Consider the following 18,420-nt stretch of genomic DNA (forward strand, 5'->3'; position numbering starts at 1 on the left):
AATTATAATTAGTTATGTATATTATCCTCAACTTTTTAAAGTATGTTACAGGGTATCTTCAATAGTGTCCAGTTTCCATAGTCTGGTTTGCAGAAATAAATTTGCCCAGTATTTATATGTTATTAACATAGTTTAAATCTATTTTAAAAGGACAGTTGAGGAAGAGTACTTTGGATTCAATGAATATTAAAATTGTATTTAATGTAATCCTGTCCTGTTTGTATATATAAACTCAGAGAAGATCATTTTACATAGCTAGTTAAAAAAAAAAAAATACATGAAAATAACAACACACTGTTAAGTATAAAACTTGATCTCAATTAAGTTTAAAATCTATTCCAAACACTAATGTATTCATAGAGAGGCAAAATGAGATAAAGTTGCTTATTAAATTTTATCTTGTTTTACAAATGAATATTTGTTCAATTAATTCATAAAACTGATATATTAAAAAGTTCAAATGACTTAAAAAAACAAACATAACAAAAGTCCATGTTCCTGGAACTAAACAGCTGTTAAATAAATAGAGCTGGAGCAAGGCAAAGTGAGACTGTAATTAGTCCATCAAGCTCTCTCTCATAAACCATTACTTTCATTACCAATTTTCTGGGACTTGTTGCTCCAGGCTACTACTCTAAAGTTTCAACTTTAGGTGTGAATATTTTTCTGACTCATGGAGGGCTGAAGAGCTAAAAAATCACCAGAGTAAGTTTTGCAGGTAATATGATTATAATTTCCATTCTCACATGCTCAATGGAATTGTTGTATTCTTTATACTTGAATGATAGCTAGCCAACAAGTAGTAGAAAAGAATGATTATTTTTTTTATGAAACTCTGTGATGGAGATTTTGTCAAGCAAAGTGTCAAATGAATGCTCATTGTCTAACTGGGGCTTTAATTTTAGATTTTATTAATTGGGACTGTATCGTAGAGAAATTTCAACAGTAGATTTCTTACAAAATAAGATTTAACGTATTTGCTTATGTTACAAAATTAATATATGTTCATTATGGAACATCTATGACTTGCTAACACTCACCTAAGACCCAATCTTGCCAACCTGACTCCCATCTTCCAGTTTTCTGCTATAGTACATACACTAAGTGTAAATGTGACCAGATGGCTCTCCTATTTCAAACCCTTCAGCAACTCCCAGGAACCTTTATCATTTGTCTTATCCAGTCTTTTTAACTTTGTATTGTACCATTGATCCATCTTCCTGGTCCCCCAAGTCATCACACAATAGGATCCTTTTCCCCAACCTTATGTTTTTGTTTTGCATCCAAGCTGTAGATACAGCATTTTTCTCCTGACTTAAGAATGGGCCTCTCAGGCTGCACAGAAAGACTGCCTATTTTTCTCATGAGAATCTGCCCAGTAATTTATTTCACCAATAAGCTTCACCCTAAGTGGACAGAACTGAAAAACCCAGAGTTTTCCTTATCTAAAAGATATGCTCTAGAGAAGCTGCATCTCAAACTAGCTTAGTTAATCAATCAATGAATTTTAACTTATCCTCATAATGGCAACCCACTCCAGTATTCTTGTGTGGAGAATCCCAGGGATCGGGGAGCCTGGTGGGCTTCCATCTATGGGGTCGCACAGAGTCCGACACAACTGAAGCGACTTAGCAGCAGCAGCATAGCAAAGCTTATAGCTGTTAGCAGGCCCATTTTACTGACAAGGTAAATGAGGCAAAGAGAAGTTAAGTACTTTGCTCAATTCCAGACTGCTGGCAAATAGAGGAAAACAGAATTCAAACCCAGAAAATACTGCATCAGAATCATAGCTCTCCATGTTAGTTCTTAAGATTCAGTTAGTAGGTTTCAGCTGACTCACTGTACAGGGGGCTACAGCTTTGGGGAAGGCAGTGAGAATAACTGCTACACTTCTACTTACCTGATAAACTATATAGAAAACATCCACACAACTACAATGCAAATATGGTCCACTGCAGTTTTAAAGGTTAATATCCTGATACATGCTGGCTTTTACAGTACATTTTACACCATATTTCTACTACAGACCCAAATGTTAGAACATTTATCTCACATACACAATGAATGAGACCTTTTATCTCCCTGGCTTGCAGGGATTCTTGATAGGACTATGGGTGAACTCTCCATCTTCAACACTGTTCACAGATCAGATCTACAGGATTCAATTCTTTTCCTTCTAAATGTGATACGGTTTTTTTTTTTTTTTTGCCAAGCTGGACATGAATTATCCTAAACCTGGATGACTTCTGTAAAGAACAGATATATGGTCATTCTTTTAAAAACAAAAATAAACAAAAAAAAAACTATAAAAATATGTCCATCAAAATTGGAAAAAAAAAATGTGATGAGAGATCAGTCAACAAAAGTGGCAGAGTACGGAACTCCAAGGGCCTGTTCCTCTCCCTGAAAAGAAACGGCAAATAACCTGGCAAAAACTGTCAGAATCAACCTTATCTGAAAACTAGTCAAAGGATTCCAGTAATCAGTCAAGTGCTCAGTCAAGAAAAAGTAGCTAATTCTCTGTAAGGGTCTTGAAGTTATCAATCTGAGTTATTGGTGTGGGTTTCTAGTGTTAAGAGTATGTAAAGTAGACTTTGTTCTAAAAGAAGTTGTGGTTACTTGTTTAGGCTTACCGTTTGATTCCCTGACAGACTGCATAAAGGGCTTACCTTTATTTTTACCAAACTCTGATCTATCCCAGGGAAGACAGGCAACTGTTCAGAACATTTGTCAAAAACATTTAACAGCAAATTTACTAGCTGGTGTCAAATGAGGCAAAGGACGGCAGTTAGGCACACAATATACACATCAAAAACCTAAGGAGACTGGGAAGTGAGGTGCTTTGGGGAATATGGTATTTGAAATGCTTCCACATATTCTTTGGAAACTAGATGACCAACATCTGTATGCCCAAAGTGGAGCACATAATCAAAAAGACCTGAGAAGGCCCTAAATTCTCATTTCTGGCTGAGCTTTAGGCTGTACACAAGCAGACAGTGAAGACTAAGAGTGAGTTGTAAACTGCCTAGCTGAGTGTTGAAGGCATGTCCTAACATATACACAGAATCCTCTACCAAAGATTTTGAGGGTTTTCATTTTTTTCATGTGCCAAATCTTTGAGGAAATCTTTGCTGAATCATTGTCTGATGCATAAGCTAATCAGACAGATGTTAGTGGCCACATATGGCAAAGAATATACACTGTACAAAATTAATTCATAAAAATCACTAGACAAACAACACCAACCATAAGCAGCAAAAAGGCAAAAACCAAACGAACAAAAACAAAACAAATCTGGTGAGGTAAAATAATCTAATTACCACATTATATATTCAAAATATCCAGTATTCATTAAAAATTATGAAGGAGGCAAAGAAACAAGAAAATATGGCCCACACACATAGAAAAAAAGGAATAGAAATCGTCCCTAAAGAAGATCAGACATTGCATTTACTAGAGAAGGACTTTAGATCAACTGTTTTAAACATGCTCAAGAGCACAAAGAACTAATAGAATAAGAATGATGTCTCACCAAATTGAGAATGCCAACAGAGAAAATTTAAGCCGAAGAGAAATTCTGGACTTGAAAAACACAACTGAAATTAAAAAATTCACTAGAGAATTCTAAAAGCAGAGGAAAAAACCTATGAACTTGAAGATACATCAATTGAGATTATCCAATATGAGAAGCAAGAAGAAGAAAAAAAATAAAGAAAAATGAATAGAGCCTAGAAGACCTGTGGGACACCACTATGTATACCAACATACACATAATAAAGAGTCCAAGAGAGGACTAGAGAAAAGGGGAAAAAAAAGGTGAGGGGTGGGGGGGGACTGAAAACTGAACTTTCATAAAAGACATGAATAAACACATCCAAGAATTTCAACAAATCCTAAGTACACAAAGTAATCCACACTTACGAACATTATACTCCAACTGTTCAAAGACAGGGAGAATCCTGAAAACAGCAGAGAGAAGTGACTCGTTATATACAAGGAATTCTCGATAAATTAACATCTATTTCTCATCAGAAACCATGGAGGCTAGAAATTAACTGAATGACATATTCACAGTGCTTAAGAAAAAAAAAAATCTGTCAACCAAGAATTCTATATCCAGCAAAGCTATCCATCAAAAAGGAAAGAGAAATCAAGATACAAAAACTAAAGAGTTCATTGCTAGTAGTCTTAATCTACAAAAAGTACCGCAGAGAGGCCTTTAGGCTGAAAGGAAATCATACTAGATAGTAATTCATACAAAGAAATAAAGAACACTGATAAAGATAACTATATAGATAAATATAAAAGTCAATATTCATGTATTTCTGGTTAATAACTCCAATTTTTACATGATTTTAAAGACTACTAAGCAATAATAAATCTATGTCTTAAATAAAACAATAATATAGATGTATGTCCATAAACATACATGTATAAAGATGTAATCTGTGACAATAACTATATGAGGAAAGGAAACAGCTATTTAGGAACCAATTTTTTAATATGATTCAAACTTGGTATTAATTCAAACTAGACTGCTATAAATTAATTTCACTTATATAATCTCCATGGCAAATACTAAAACAATAAATCTATTTTAAAATCTAGATTTAAAATCTATTGTAAAAGAAAAAGCAAACCAAATAATACACTAAGAATACTGTGAACAATTATGCCAAACAATTAGGAAACGCAGATAAAACACAAATTCCTAGAAACACACAAACTGACACATGAAGAAACAGAAAAAGTGAACAGACCTATGATAGGTAAAGAGATTGATTAGTTAATAAAAACCAAAACCCCAAAAAAGCCCAATGGCTTAAAAAGAAAAGCCTGAAACCTCAAAGCAAGATGAACTGAATTCTGTCAAATATTTGAAGAAATCACAGATACCAAGACCAGACAAACACCTCAAAAAAAAAAACCCACAAAAAACCTATAGACTAATATCCCTTATGAATGCTGATGCAAAATTCCTCAGTAAACTTCTGGTAAATGAAATCCAGCAGTATATAGAAAGGACTTACATACCATGACCAAGTGAGATTTATGCAATCAATTCAAAGGTGGTTCAGGGTATGAAAATCAGTCAATATAATACATCATATTAATGAAATAAAGAACAAAGCACCACATAATCATCTCAACTGATGAAGAAAAAGCATACCCAACACCATTTAGTAACAAACCATTCAACAAACTAGGACTCAAAGAAAACTTTCTGAAGTTGATAAAAGGTATCTATGAAAAAACCACAGCTAACTTCTTACTTAAATGGTGAAGTCTGAAACCTTTTCTCCAAGATCAATAATAAGAGGGATATTTGTTCTAGCCTGAGCAATCAGTTGAGAAAAAGAAACAAAAGGCATTCAGATTGGGATGGAAGAACTAATATTACTACCACTATTCACAGATGATATGTCCTATACATGGAAAATCCTAAAATATCACAGAAAAAATATTAGAGCTAATAAATAAATTTATTAAATTGTAGGATACAAGATCAATAAATAAAGATCAATTTTATTTCTATATACTAGCAATTTAAAAATCCAAAGATGAAATTAAGGAAACAAATCCTTGACAACAGCATCCAAATGCATTTTAAAAACTGGAATAGTCTAACAAAAGTATACTGTTTGTACACTGAACTATAAAACATCGCTGAAAGAAATGAAAGAAGATCTTAATAAATGGAGAGGCATCTATGTTCATGGACTGGAAGACAATATTGTTAAAGTGGCAATAATTCCCAAGTTGATCTACAGATTCAATGCAATCCCTATCAAAATCCTGCCTGGCATTTCTGCAGAAATTTACATACTAATCCTCAAATTCATAGGGAAATGTTAGGGACCCCAAATAGCTACAATAACTTGAAAACAAATATCCTAAAATAACTTGCAATAACTGGAAGTCACATGTCCTGACTTCAAAACTACAGTCATCAAGACAGTGTGGTTATGATGTAAGGACAGACAAATAGCTCAATGTAAGAATTCAGCACCCAGAAAAAACTTTCTCATCTCTGGTCAGTTCATTTTCAACAAGGGTGCCAAGATCATTCAATAAAGAAAGAAGAGTCTTTTCAATAAATGATGTTGATATAATTGGATATCCACATGTAGAAAATAAAATTGGACCCCTACCTCACACTATATAAAAAAATTAACTTGAAATGAGTCAAAGCACCAAATATAACAGCTAAAACTATAATCCCTTAGCAGAAAACAGAGAGGTAAATCTATATGACCTTGGAATACAACAGATTCTTAGCTATGACATAAGAATAATTGGCAACAAGAGAAAAAATTTACAAACTGTACTTAATCAGAATTTAAAACTTTGCAGTCCCCTGTGGCATTAGTGGTGAAGAACCCACATGCCAACACAGGAGACACAGAGACACAGGTTCAGTCCCTGGGTTGGGAAGATCTCCTGGAGGAGGGCATGGCAACCCACTCCAGAATTCTTGCCTGAAGAATCCCATGGACAGAGGAGCCTGGTGGGCTGCAGTCCATGGGGGCACAAAGAGTTGGACACAACTGAAGTGACTTTGCATGCACACACATGCAAGTTCGGTGGTTCCTTAAAACACACAGACACACACACACAAAGAATTACTATTCAACCTTGTAATTATATTCCTAGGTATTTATTGAAGAGAATGAAAACTGCTGTTCAAACAAAAGCTTGTACGCTAATGCTGACAGCAGTATTATTCACCACTGGCCAAAAAATAGAAACACCCCAATGTCCACCAACTGATGAATGGACAAACAAAATGTGGTGTAGGTATATCAAAATAATTAATATTACTCAAACATAAAAGGAATGAAGTACTTTATATGCCACATATGAATGAATCTTGAAAACACTCTGCTAAATGAAGAAAAGAAAGAAAGTGAAGTCCCTCAGTCGTGTCCAACTCTTTATGACCCCATGGACTGTAGCCTACGAGGCTCCTCCATCCATGAGATTTTCCAGGCAAGAATACTGGAGTGGGTTGCCATTTCCTTCTCCAGGAGATCTTCCCAACCCTGGGATTGAACCTGGGTGTCCTGCATTGCAGGCAGACGCTTTACCATCTGAGTCATCAAGGAAGCCGAATGAAGAAAAACCAGATGAAGAAAACCAAAGGAAGAAAAACCAGACACAAAAAGCCATGTATTATATGATTTCATTTCAATTGTCCATATGGACAAATCTATTGATACAGAAAGCATTTCAGTAGTTCCCAGAGCTTGCAAAGAGAGGGGGATGGGGAGTGACTGCTTAATACATATGGAGTTTCTTTTGGGGTGATGAAAATGTTCTGTAATTGGATGATTGCTGAATAACATGTGAATATACTAGAAATCATGGGATTGTACACTTAAATGGTTAAAATGGTGAACTTGGTTTCATGTGAAACAATACAGAATTATCTTTATTGCATGCTATGTTCTAGGAACTATTCTAGCCACTATACATGTTAATTCCCTTGAATTTTACAACCCTTGGTGATAGGTATAATTATTCTATTTTAAAGAGGAAACTGGCACTTAAACTAAGGTTAAGTAATCTGCAAAAATGTTGTGTAGGTACTAGGTGGCAGAAATTTCCTGCCAGAAATTTAGTTTTACATCCCATGCCACCTCTTCTAGAATTAAAGTGGCATCTTATGGCCACTCCTCAACTATCTTCTAATGTAAGTTAGGTTATACACCAAAATGGAGACAGTTATCTCTAGGAGTCTGAAAAGTGGGATTAGTAATAATCTGATAGAGTTCAACCCAGAGACGTTCAAAAATGTATAGATTGTTCCTGGGAACACTCTTCTAGAGGTAGATATAGTAATCTAAATGAAAAATTTCTTATCTAATTTACTTATGAACAGATCTGGTAAGGCTGTTTGATGTGGGACAAATCTCAGAGAAATTTTGTTCACATTCTAGATTTTATTAGAGTAGCCCCCTTTTCCACTTACTATGATGTTTAGGATGAAAATGGGCTTGAAAATAACCAAGCCACTTACTAGCTATGTAATTTTGGACAAATCTAAGTCTCAAGTTCTCATCTATAAAATAAGAACGATAATGTTGAAACAAATGAATACACACATATATATGAAAATATATATACATACATACATATATATAATATGCTTATTATAGCATCTGGCACATAGTAGTGCTGAATAAATGAAAACTGTTATAAAGTGTAGGCTAAAAAGTCACTATTTCTTCCTCATTTTAACACTTGGCAAATTTGACTTGCAGTTTATTTGGATTTGTACTTTAGACCATAAGTAAGGAACTGAGAAGAGTAAGATGAATATGGATGGTTTTTATTTATTGATTTGACAGTATTTATTGAGCCCCTTTCAGCTGAGGCTGAAACTCCAATACTTTGGCCACCTCATGCGAAGAGTTGACTCATTGGAAAAGACCCTGATGCTGGGAGGGACTGGGGGCAGGAGGAGAAGGGGACGACAGAGGATGAGATGGCTGGATGGCATCACTGACTCAATGCACATGAGTTTGGGTGAACTCTGGGAGTTGGTGATGGACAGGGAGGCTTGGCGTGCTGCGATTCATGGGGTCACAAAGAGTCAGACACGACTGAGCGACTGAACTGAACTGATTGAGTCCCTATACTTATAAGCACTGAGGACACCAGTAGTGAACAAAATAAACCCAATCTCTATCCTCATAAAAGCTCTGCAAGGTAAAAGCACTGAAAATTTTGTTTTAAGTGGCCCAAGAGGGGTTCCTTATTTTACTTTATATCAGGGATTGGCACATATTTTCTGTAAAGGGCTAGACTAAATATTTGAGGCTTTGCAGGCCAAAGAGGCTCTGCTACAATTATTCAACTTTGCCACTGCAGTGAGAAAGGAGCCACAGACAACACATAAACATGGGTGTGATGCTGTCCCAGTGAAACTTCATTTTAAAAAACAGCTGGTAAAAAAAAAAAAAAACAGCTGGTATCTGGTTTTGGCCCATGCAGTGTAGTTTGTTGACCCCTGATTCATATCTGTGGATTGTCAATAATCTAAAACTTATTCTATTTATAGTATCTTTGCAAATTTGAGATCCACCTATACACACACACACACACACACACACACACACACACACACACACATATATACATTTTATGTCTGCTAGGTGGTTAACAAGACATCAGAAGACCTTATTCAGGACCTATCAAAGTACAGTGTTCTTAATAAAACTCCCTATTGCTTTGAAAGAACTCAAGAACATTAAGTCCAAGAGAAGACCTAGATTCAGTAAAGAGGCAAGACTACAGTTATTCAAACTATATATTTAGGCACATAGTTGAAGAACTTCAAACTCTGGTCGACATCTAGATATCTTAATTTGTGAAATGTTATTATCCAAGGTTAACTGCCTCATAGTTAGTAATCCCATGTAATCTTTCTGACTAAGTCTTTGGGTCATTTTCTTATCTGATGTTACTGAGTAAAAAACCCAAGCTGAACTCTTAATAATGACTTTGTCCTCTTTACTCTAGCCTTTGCATTTAAATTTATCAGTCAACATAGTCCACTCCCACTCTTCACCTTCCCAAAAAAGCCAATAACAACAAAAAAACAAAAAACTATGTGCCTGGATAAAAGTGCATTTACCAGCAAAAGACCTAAATAACAGAAGCATGTAAGGGACAGAAGGATGAGGCAGGAAACTTGTGCTCAGCATAACTTCAGAACTATGCGATTTTATACCAGGTTGACATAAAATTCAAAACAAATTGGAAAAAAAAAATCAAAAAAGGAAAATATTTTAAAAAATAATTTTTCAGGGCAAAATAATTAATTAACTTCAGAATAAATTTTAATCCTGGGCTTCTACGGTTGACCTGTTACAAAAGAAGCAAGGGTTCTTCCACTGGAGATGACTGTTAAAGTCAATTGCCTTTGGAGAAAACTACTAATATTTATGTAAGATGATAGCTTTAGTTGACTTTTCTTAGCCTTAAACCATGTATAAGCACACATAAAAGGTTAGTCTATATCAAAATCCTGGTTTTTGATGCTCATGTAGAACATATATCTTATTATTTTTTTGAGTCAAGATAAGTAAGAATAATTTGTTGACAAGTCAGATAATTTCCAGTGCAGTAAGAGGTATGCATTGCATCCTCTTATTTTTAATTTGCATCAAAATAAATCTGGATTAATAACATGTTCATTTAAGTTGAACACACCTCTGCCCTCCCCATAAGATTAAAAATGCAAGCATTTTCCAAATGTAGATAAACAAAATACTGCAGCCCAGGAGACAGCTGCTTCTGATATCTAATTACTGGGGGACTGAGTTGGCAGGAACATCAGATCAACTATTCACAAAACAAAATCACCATTTCTGGTAACAAGATTAGTTATCGTATACTATATTTTTGCAGCTAATTTATTTTCAAAAGGAGGTCTCCTTACCAATTCAGTGGCAGAGGTACAGAGCAGCAGGGACAGTTCTATATTAAACAAATTTGACAGACAGAACCACCAAATTATGCTTTAAAAATTTAACAAAGCAGAAATAAAAGTTGAAATTACATATTGCCTAGAAATTAATGAAAAGGAAAATATATGACATCAAAACCTTTAAGAGCTAAAGCTGTACTTAGAGGGTAATGCTTAGAGTTTAAAATACTCTTTTAATAAGACAATCTGAAAATGGATGAAGTGCCCAGACTAATAAAGTAGAAAAAGAACAAAAGTACACAAAAGAAAATAGGAAGAAAGAACAAATAAACATAAAAATGGAAAGTAATGGAACCGAAAAGGAAAAAAAAAGCTGGTTCTTTGGGAAGATGAAAAAAACGTACCAGACCGGAATGCCTTGACAATCCCTTAAAATCTTGGTTTCTGTACCTTGAAAATGGTCACGTATCAGCTTTACCTTCCTCTCTGCTGCCTCTCCCTCCTGTGCTGTCCAACAGCAGGGCCAAATGATCTCATCTGAAAGCTCAGCCCAGACAAGTTCTCAAGACAATCCAGAGAACTTTCAAAATCTGTCCTTCACATAATGCAACTGTGCATTTGCTCCATTTCAGAGGCAGACTGGCCCTTAATCCTAGAGCACCAGTTCCCCTTTCCAGGCTTTTCTCTACTATGGTTCTTGCTAGTCTGTATCTTGCTCTTCTTTTCAAAGACAGAAGCCCTAATCGCTCAATGCGGGCCCAGAAAATAGTCCCCTAGGGCCAAGGCTAGACATCTAGATGGGAGTCAACTGACTGTTATTGCTAAATGGTCTGTCCCTTTTCCCCTTGGCATGCTTCCACCCTGACTTGGGAAGTGAGGTGCTACAATCAATGGAAGTGTTGATTTCAAATCCATGCCACACCAATGGAAAAAATAGATAGGCACCCAGGCCTACTAACAGAAAGAGCAAAAGCAGCAGAAGCAGAGCCTCCATCGGATTTCCACCATCCAAAATTTACGAAGCATATCTTATTGGCCACAGCTCTATTACATCCAGCATACTTACTGCAAGTGAGTCTGAGAAAGTTATTAACTTTACACACTTTGTACAATAAAGCACACTAGAAGGAAGGAATAAATGTTGAAACCAATCCACTCTATTTACCGTATTTGTTGTTTAGTTGCTAAGTCATGCCCAACTTTTTTGTGACCCCATGGACTGTACTTGCCAGGATTCTTTGTCCATGGAATTTTCCAATCCAGGGGACATTCCCTACCCAGGGATCGAACCTGCATCTCCTGCACTGGCAGGGGGATTGTATTCTTTACGACGGAGCTACCAGGGAAGCCCATTTACCACATAGGTTTGTTTTCTCATGTTGTTGCTGTTGTTTAGTCACCCAGTTGTGTCCAACTCTTTGCGACCCCATGGACTGCAGGACACCAGGCTTCCTTGTCCTTCACCATCTCTCAGAACTTGCTCAAACTCATGTCCATTGAGTTGGTGATGCCATCCAACCATCTCATCCTCTGTGGTCCCCTTCTCCTCCCACCTTCATTCTTTCCCAGCATCAGGGTCTTTTCTCATGAGTCAGCTCTTCACACCAGGTGGACAAAGTATTGGAGTTTCAGCTTCAGCACCAGTCCTTCCAATGAATATTAAGGATTGATTTCTTTCAGAATGGACTGGTTGGATCTCCTTGCAGTCCAAGGGACTCTCAAGAGTCTTCTCCAACACCACAGTTCAAACACATCAATTCTTTGGTTCTCAGACTTCTTTATGGTCCAATTCTCATATCCATACGTGACTACTGGAAAAACCATAGCTTTGACTATAGAGACCTTTGTTGGTAAAGTAATGTCTCTTCTTTTTAATCCACTGTCTAGGTTTGTCATAGCTTTTTTCCCAACGAGCAAGCATCTTTTAATTTCATGGCTGCAGTTACCATCCACAGTGATTTTGGCGCCCAAGAAAATAAAGTCTATCACTGTTTCCATTGTTTCCCTACCTATTTGCCATGAAGGGATGGAACTGGATGCCATGATCTTCGTTTTTTGAATGTTGAGTTTTAAGCCAGCTTTTTCACTCTCCTCTTTCACCTTCATCAAGAGGCTCTTTAGTTCCTCTTCATTTTCTGCCTTAAGCGTGGTGCCATCTGCATGTCCGACGATGTTGATATTTCTCCCGACAATCCTGATTTCAGCTTGTGCTTCATCTAGTCAGGCATTTTGCATGATACACTCTGCAAATAAGTTAAATAAGCAGGGTGACAATATAGAGCCTTGATGTACTCCTTTCCTGATTTGGAACCAGTCTGTTGTTCCATGTCCAGTTCTAACTGTTGCTTCTTGACCTGCATATAGGTTTCTCAAGAGGCAGGTCAAGTGGTCTGGTTTTATAGGAGGCAGGTAAGGTGACCTGGTATTCCCATCTCCTTAAGAATTTTCCACAGTTTGTTGTGATCCACACAAAGGCTTTAGCATAGTCAATGAAGCAGATAAGGTATTTTTCTGGAATTCTCTTGCTTTCTCTATGATCTAATGGATGTTGGCAAGTTGATCTCTGGTTCCTCTGCCTTTTCAAAATCCAGCTTGAACATCTGGAGGTTATCGGTTCAAGTACTGTTGAAGCCTTGCTTGCAGAATTTTGAGTATTATCTTGCTAGCATGTGAAATGAGTGTAATTGTGCAGTAGTTTGAACATTCTTTAACACTGCCTTTCTTTAGGACTGGAATGAAAAGTGACCTTTCCCAGTCCTGTGGCCACTGCTGAGTTTTCCAACTTTGCTGGCATACTGAGTGCAGTACTTTCACAGCATCAGCTTTTAGGATTCGAAATAGCTCAGCTGGAATTCCATCACCTCCACTAGCTTTGTTCATAGTGATGCTTCCTAAGGCCCACTTGACTTCAGACTCCAGGACATCTGGCTCTAGGTGAGTGATCACACCATCATGGTTATCTGGGTCATGAAGATTTTTTTTTGTATAGTTTTTCTTACTCTTGCCACCTCTTCTTAGTATCTTCTGCTTCTGTTGGTCCATACCATTTCTGTCCTTTATTGTGCCCATCTTTGCATGAAATGTTCCTTTGGTATCTCTCATTTTCTAGAAGAGATCTCTAGCTTTTCCCATTCTATTGTTTTCCTCTATGTCTTTCAGTTGATCACTTAGGAAGGCTTTATTTCTCCTTGCTATTCTTTGGAACTCTGCATTCAGATGGGTATATCTTACCCTTTCTCCTTTGCCTTTCACTTCTCTTCTTTTCTCAGCTATTTCTAAGGCCTCTTTAAACAACCGTTTTGATTTTTTGCATTTCTTTTTCTTGGGGATGGTTTTGATCACCGCCTCCTGTACAATGTTATGAACCTCCATCCATAGTTCTTCAGGCACTCTACCAGATCTAATCCCTTGAATCTATATGTCACTTCTACTGTATAATCGTAAGGGATATGAATTAGGCCACGCCTGAATGGCCTAGTTGTTTTCCCTACTTTCTTCAATTTGTCTGAATTTGGCAATAAGTAGTTCATAATCTGAGCCACAGTCAGTTCCTCATCTTACTTTTGCTGACTATTGTATGAAGCTTCTCCATCTTTGGCTGCAAAGAATATAATTAATCTGATTTTGGTACTGACCATCTCCTACAGCATTTAAGAAAGTGGTTCAATTTGCAAAGTATAAGTGCAAAGCAGGAAATGCAATGGAATGATAATGAATGCTTTTATTTGGCTTTCTGAAATTGATTCCTTTTTTTTTTAAGATTAGAAACTATCTCCAAATAAATAGACATGCAATCCTTTTCTTCAAGGACTGTCAGGATATATTTAGAAGTTATTTGTAGTATGGACTGTAAATCCCTGAAGACAGAGATCAATTCTAAGTTCACGCCAGAAAGCACAATTGGGCTTCCCGGGTGGTTCAGTGATAAAGAATCCGCTTGCTAATTCAGGAGCCGTAGTTTTGATCCCTGGGTTGGGAATATCCCTTGGAGGAGGAAATGGCAATCGTTCCAGTATACTTGGCTGGGAAATTTCATGGACAGAGGAGTCTAGTGAGTTATAGTCCATGGGGTCACAAAAAGAGTCAGACACAACTTAGCAACTAAACAACAAAAGCATAAATAATACAGTTTCTGAAAATTTCCTCATTTCCCAGTTTTTCCTTCTGGGTAGATATACACTAGTGTAGTAAATGACACTACTATCTACTTAGTAGCCAGAGCCAAAAATCTAAGGGTAAGCCTTGAGTATTTTCCTTCCTTCAGCCTCCTTATATAATTTGCCATGTGTCCAAACACTCCCCTGATCCTTAGGCAAACACCCTATTTTTGGCCCTGCTATGAGAGTCTTTCGAAGGTATATGTTGCTTCAGACACCATGGCTCCTCTAGCATATAAAGTGATATTCAGTCCACCTTCTTTCTAATCCAGCTCTGTCTATATTCAACAATGAATTTCTAGAGTATCTTCTCATACTCAAGAATTTAGATGCACTCGGATCTAGGATGCAAAAATGAGGCTAAAACCACTTCTGCTAGAAAACAGGGTCATAGGTTTTTTGGGGACAGTATTAAAAGTCTTGTTTCAGCCACTAGCTTCAGTGGCCATTGGGCACTTTTTTGAGTGGAGCAAGTCTACAGCAGTAACTAACTGATCATCATAGTTCCCTGATCATGAGGACTTCCTAACTGTAGCAATCACAGTACAGTCCAAGTAAGAGATATTGCAAAAGACTAGGATAATCGCAAAAGAGACAGAACTTCAGTGTGTGGAAGAGTAGCAATGAGTTTACCTTAGTTTATCTTTGGAGAAAGAAAAAAAAGTCTTCAAGAAATGTTACTAAGAGAACTTCTGCTGAGAATTAGGCTAACGAGATGTAAATGATAGGTGACTTGTAGTGTAGACTTGCACAAGTAAGGATACTCATACCATTGGTAGAAATAGCGAACACTGAAAGGGTAGGATTAGAGGGTAGAGAAGATCTTGAGTTTATCAAGCAAAGCTGTTAATTAAGCATCTGAATATACAGATCTGAAGCTCAAAGAAGTAGTTATTGCTAGACATATAAATTTAGGAGCTTCTGGCACATGAAGAAGAATCAAACCCAGGCACGAATAAGATTGCTTAAAGAAAAAAGTATGGAGTGATAAGATACGAAGGCCTATGAAGAATGTAAATAATGACAGAAAACCAAAAGCTAGGTAGAAATTCAGAGAGTTTAGTTTCATTCCAAGAATAAAAGAACAGTCAGCAGTATCAATACTGCTGCTGCTGCTAAGTCGCTTCAGTCGTGTCTGACTCTTAGCGACCCCATGGACTGCAGCCTACCAGGCTCCTCCGCCCACGGGATTTTCCAGGCAAGAGTACTGGAGTGGGTCACCATGAGCACTGAAACAGTATTGACTGAATTTGCTATTTTGAAGATCACCAACGACTTCAGGAAGGGTTTTTTGCTAGCATAATGGGTACAGAAGCCAAACTGGAGGGGTATGAGGAATGGATGGGAAGTTAGGAAATGAGGATATATTTTCAAGAAATCTGACTACTGGAAGAAGATGTGGGATTGAGAAAGGGCTTTTTTTCTTTAACACTGATGAGAAGGTGCCTGCTGATAGAAGAATTTAAACATAGGTGACATACAGGATTACTGAGAGAATGATGTTTCAGAGCAGGTGGGGATAGAATCCAAATTATAAGAGAAAAACTAGCCTTCAGGAAGAAGATGACAGATGGAGGAGAAAATCGGTAGGGTGGATTGTGGGAAGATGGAAGCATCTGACTCTGAATGTTATAAATCCTGACAATATAGAAATGTCATGACTCATAAAAGTTGAGAAGGGCATTCCTTGAATTAATAGGAATAAAGATGCAAGCTGATGGTAAGAGAGTTCTTTTAGGCTTGAACTCTTCATTACAGGTACTAGGAAGGTCATACTAAGGAACAAAGTGGACATGTAGACAGAGGGGAGACTCAGTCGGTATAATTTTGCCAAGCCATTCTACATCAGAAGATATGAAGTACACAGTGGTTATTTTTACACTTAACTCTTTCTTCGACATTACTGTCGCTTCATATTTCCAGTTTTATGCAAGATAACTGTTCACTTAGTAATCTGAGAAGTGATGAGTGAAAAATCAAAATTCTACTAGATGATCACTGAGTGATCAGTAAATTCAAATTCCCAGCTTCTCTCTTTATGTAACAGTATTACACAGAAATAGGTAATACTTTATGATCTGTGCATTTTATATCCAAATGGCCAACAAATGAACAAGTATCCAACTTCATTAATCATTGGGGAAAAGCAAACTAGAGTCTTAAGGAGATCCCACTACATATGTCATGTCTTCAAAAGAGAATAGGACATAAGCCTTGTGAATCTGGAGATGACTTTAAATTATTTATTAAATCAGTTAAGGGTAGAGGAAAAAAAAACAAACCCTATACTCAAATTAATCTAGAAATTATTTCAGTAATTTATTCCTGGTTCTCATATATGGGTAACATGAGGGAAATTTTTTGAAACTTTATTCTTAAACTGGCTAGGGTTATTTCATTTCTCTTTCTGGAATCTTATTTTTGTTTTTTTTTATTGTTTTGCTTTTAAAAAGCAGAAAAAGATAAGAGAAGGAAAACCCAAATTTTAAAACTTTCAACTACTGACAGTGAGTGAAAGATTTAAAATTACATTGCCTTCAGTGTAAACAGTGAGTCTGACCTCTCACCAAACAGATATAATTTCTTTGAGCTACTCTTCTAAAGTAATTAAATGTGTTTTTAGTAACACCACTTTGCTAGGAAAATCCCCAATTGGGAGGAAGTGGAGAATGAAGCTGAAATAGGTGGCAAGTATTTTAAAGAAGAGGTGTTCTTAACCTGTCCTTAACCTTAGCTTATTTGACCCTTTGATTCCTACTGTACACTACAGGTCACCAAACACAGTCTGTCTGGAATTAGAAAGTTCCCATCAGCACTGATTTGGAGACCAGTGTGATATTACATAAGTGATTCTTTCATCATTTATTTTGTTCCCAAAATTACTTTGTACAATGGTTCCTGATATTCTTTAAAAGCAGTAAACATACAGAATTTCAAGTAGTCATAACTATAAACTTAAAGATTACAAGTTGGTAAGGAAATAAAGACTGTTTACTACTAATACTTTTATTATATCCCATTTCTTTGAATCATGACATAGAAATATCTGAGAAATCAAACTAGCTTCAACAGTTAAACACACTTCCACCCCCACCCAGAACAAATCTAATGCTAATTAAACTTAAAACTTTTGCACAGCAAAGGAAACCACAAACACAAAAAGAAAACCCTCAGAATGGGAAACTATATTGGCAAACAAAGCAATTGACAAGGGATTAACCTCCAAAGTATACAACCAGCTCATGTAGCTCAATATAAAAAAACAACCCAATAAAAAATTAGGTGGAAGGGGCTTCTCTGGTGGCTTGGTGATAAAGAATTCACCTGCCAATGCAAGAAACACAAGTTCAATCCCTGATGTGGAAAGATTCCACATGCCTTGGAGCAACTAAGCCTGTGTGCCACAACCACCAAGCCTGTGTGCTCTAAGGGCTCGGGAGCCCAAACTACTGAGCCCACGTGCCACAACGGCTAAAGCCCGAGTGCTCTATAGCTTGTGCTGTGCAGAAGAAGCCACTGCAATGAGAAGCTGGCACATGGCAACTAGAGGATAGCTCCTACTTGCTGCAACCAGAGAAAAGCCCTATAGCAACAGACCCAGCACAGCCAAAATTAAATACATGATTTTTTTTTTAATTAGATGGAAGACTTAAACAGACATTTCTCCAAAGACGACATAGAGACGGTCAACAAACACAGGAAAAGATGTTCAGCATCACCAATTATTAGAGAAATGCAAATCAAAACCACAATGAGGTATCACCTCACACCTAGTCAGAATGGCCATCATCAAAAAATCTACAAATAATGAATGCTGGAGAGGGTGTG

At 36.8% G+C, this 18,420-nt stretch overlaps 1 protein-coding gene across 1 annotated transcript in view; it reads right to left on the reverse strand.

The window, feature by feature from the left end:
• Positions 1-18,420, reverse strand: part of DNAJC1 (DnaJ heat shock protein family (Hsp40) member C1) — a 189,775-nt gene that overhangs the window by 121,402 nt on the left and 49,953 nt on the right. The window lies entirely within an intron of this gene.

This window comes from Capricornis sumatraensis, chromosome 15 (genome assembly GCF_032405125.1).
Source record: "Capricornis sumatraensis isolate serow.1 chromosome 15, serow.2, whole genome shotgun sequence".
Lineage (NCBI taxonomy): Eukaryota > Metazoa > Chordata > Mammalia > Artiodactyla > Bovidae > Capricornis > Capricornis sumatraensis.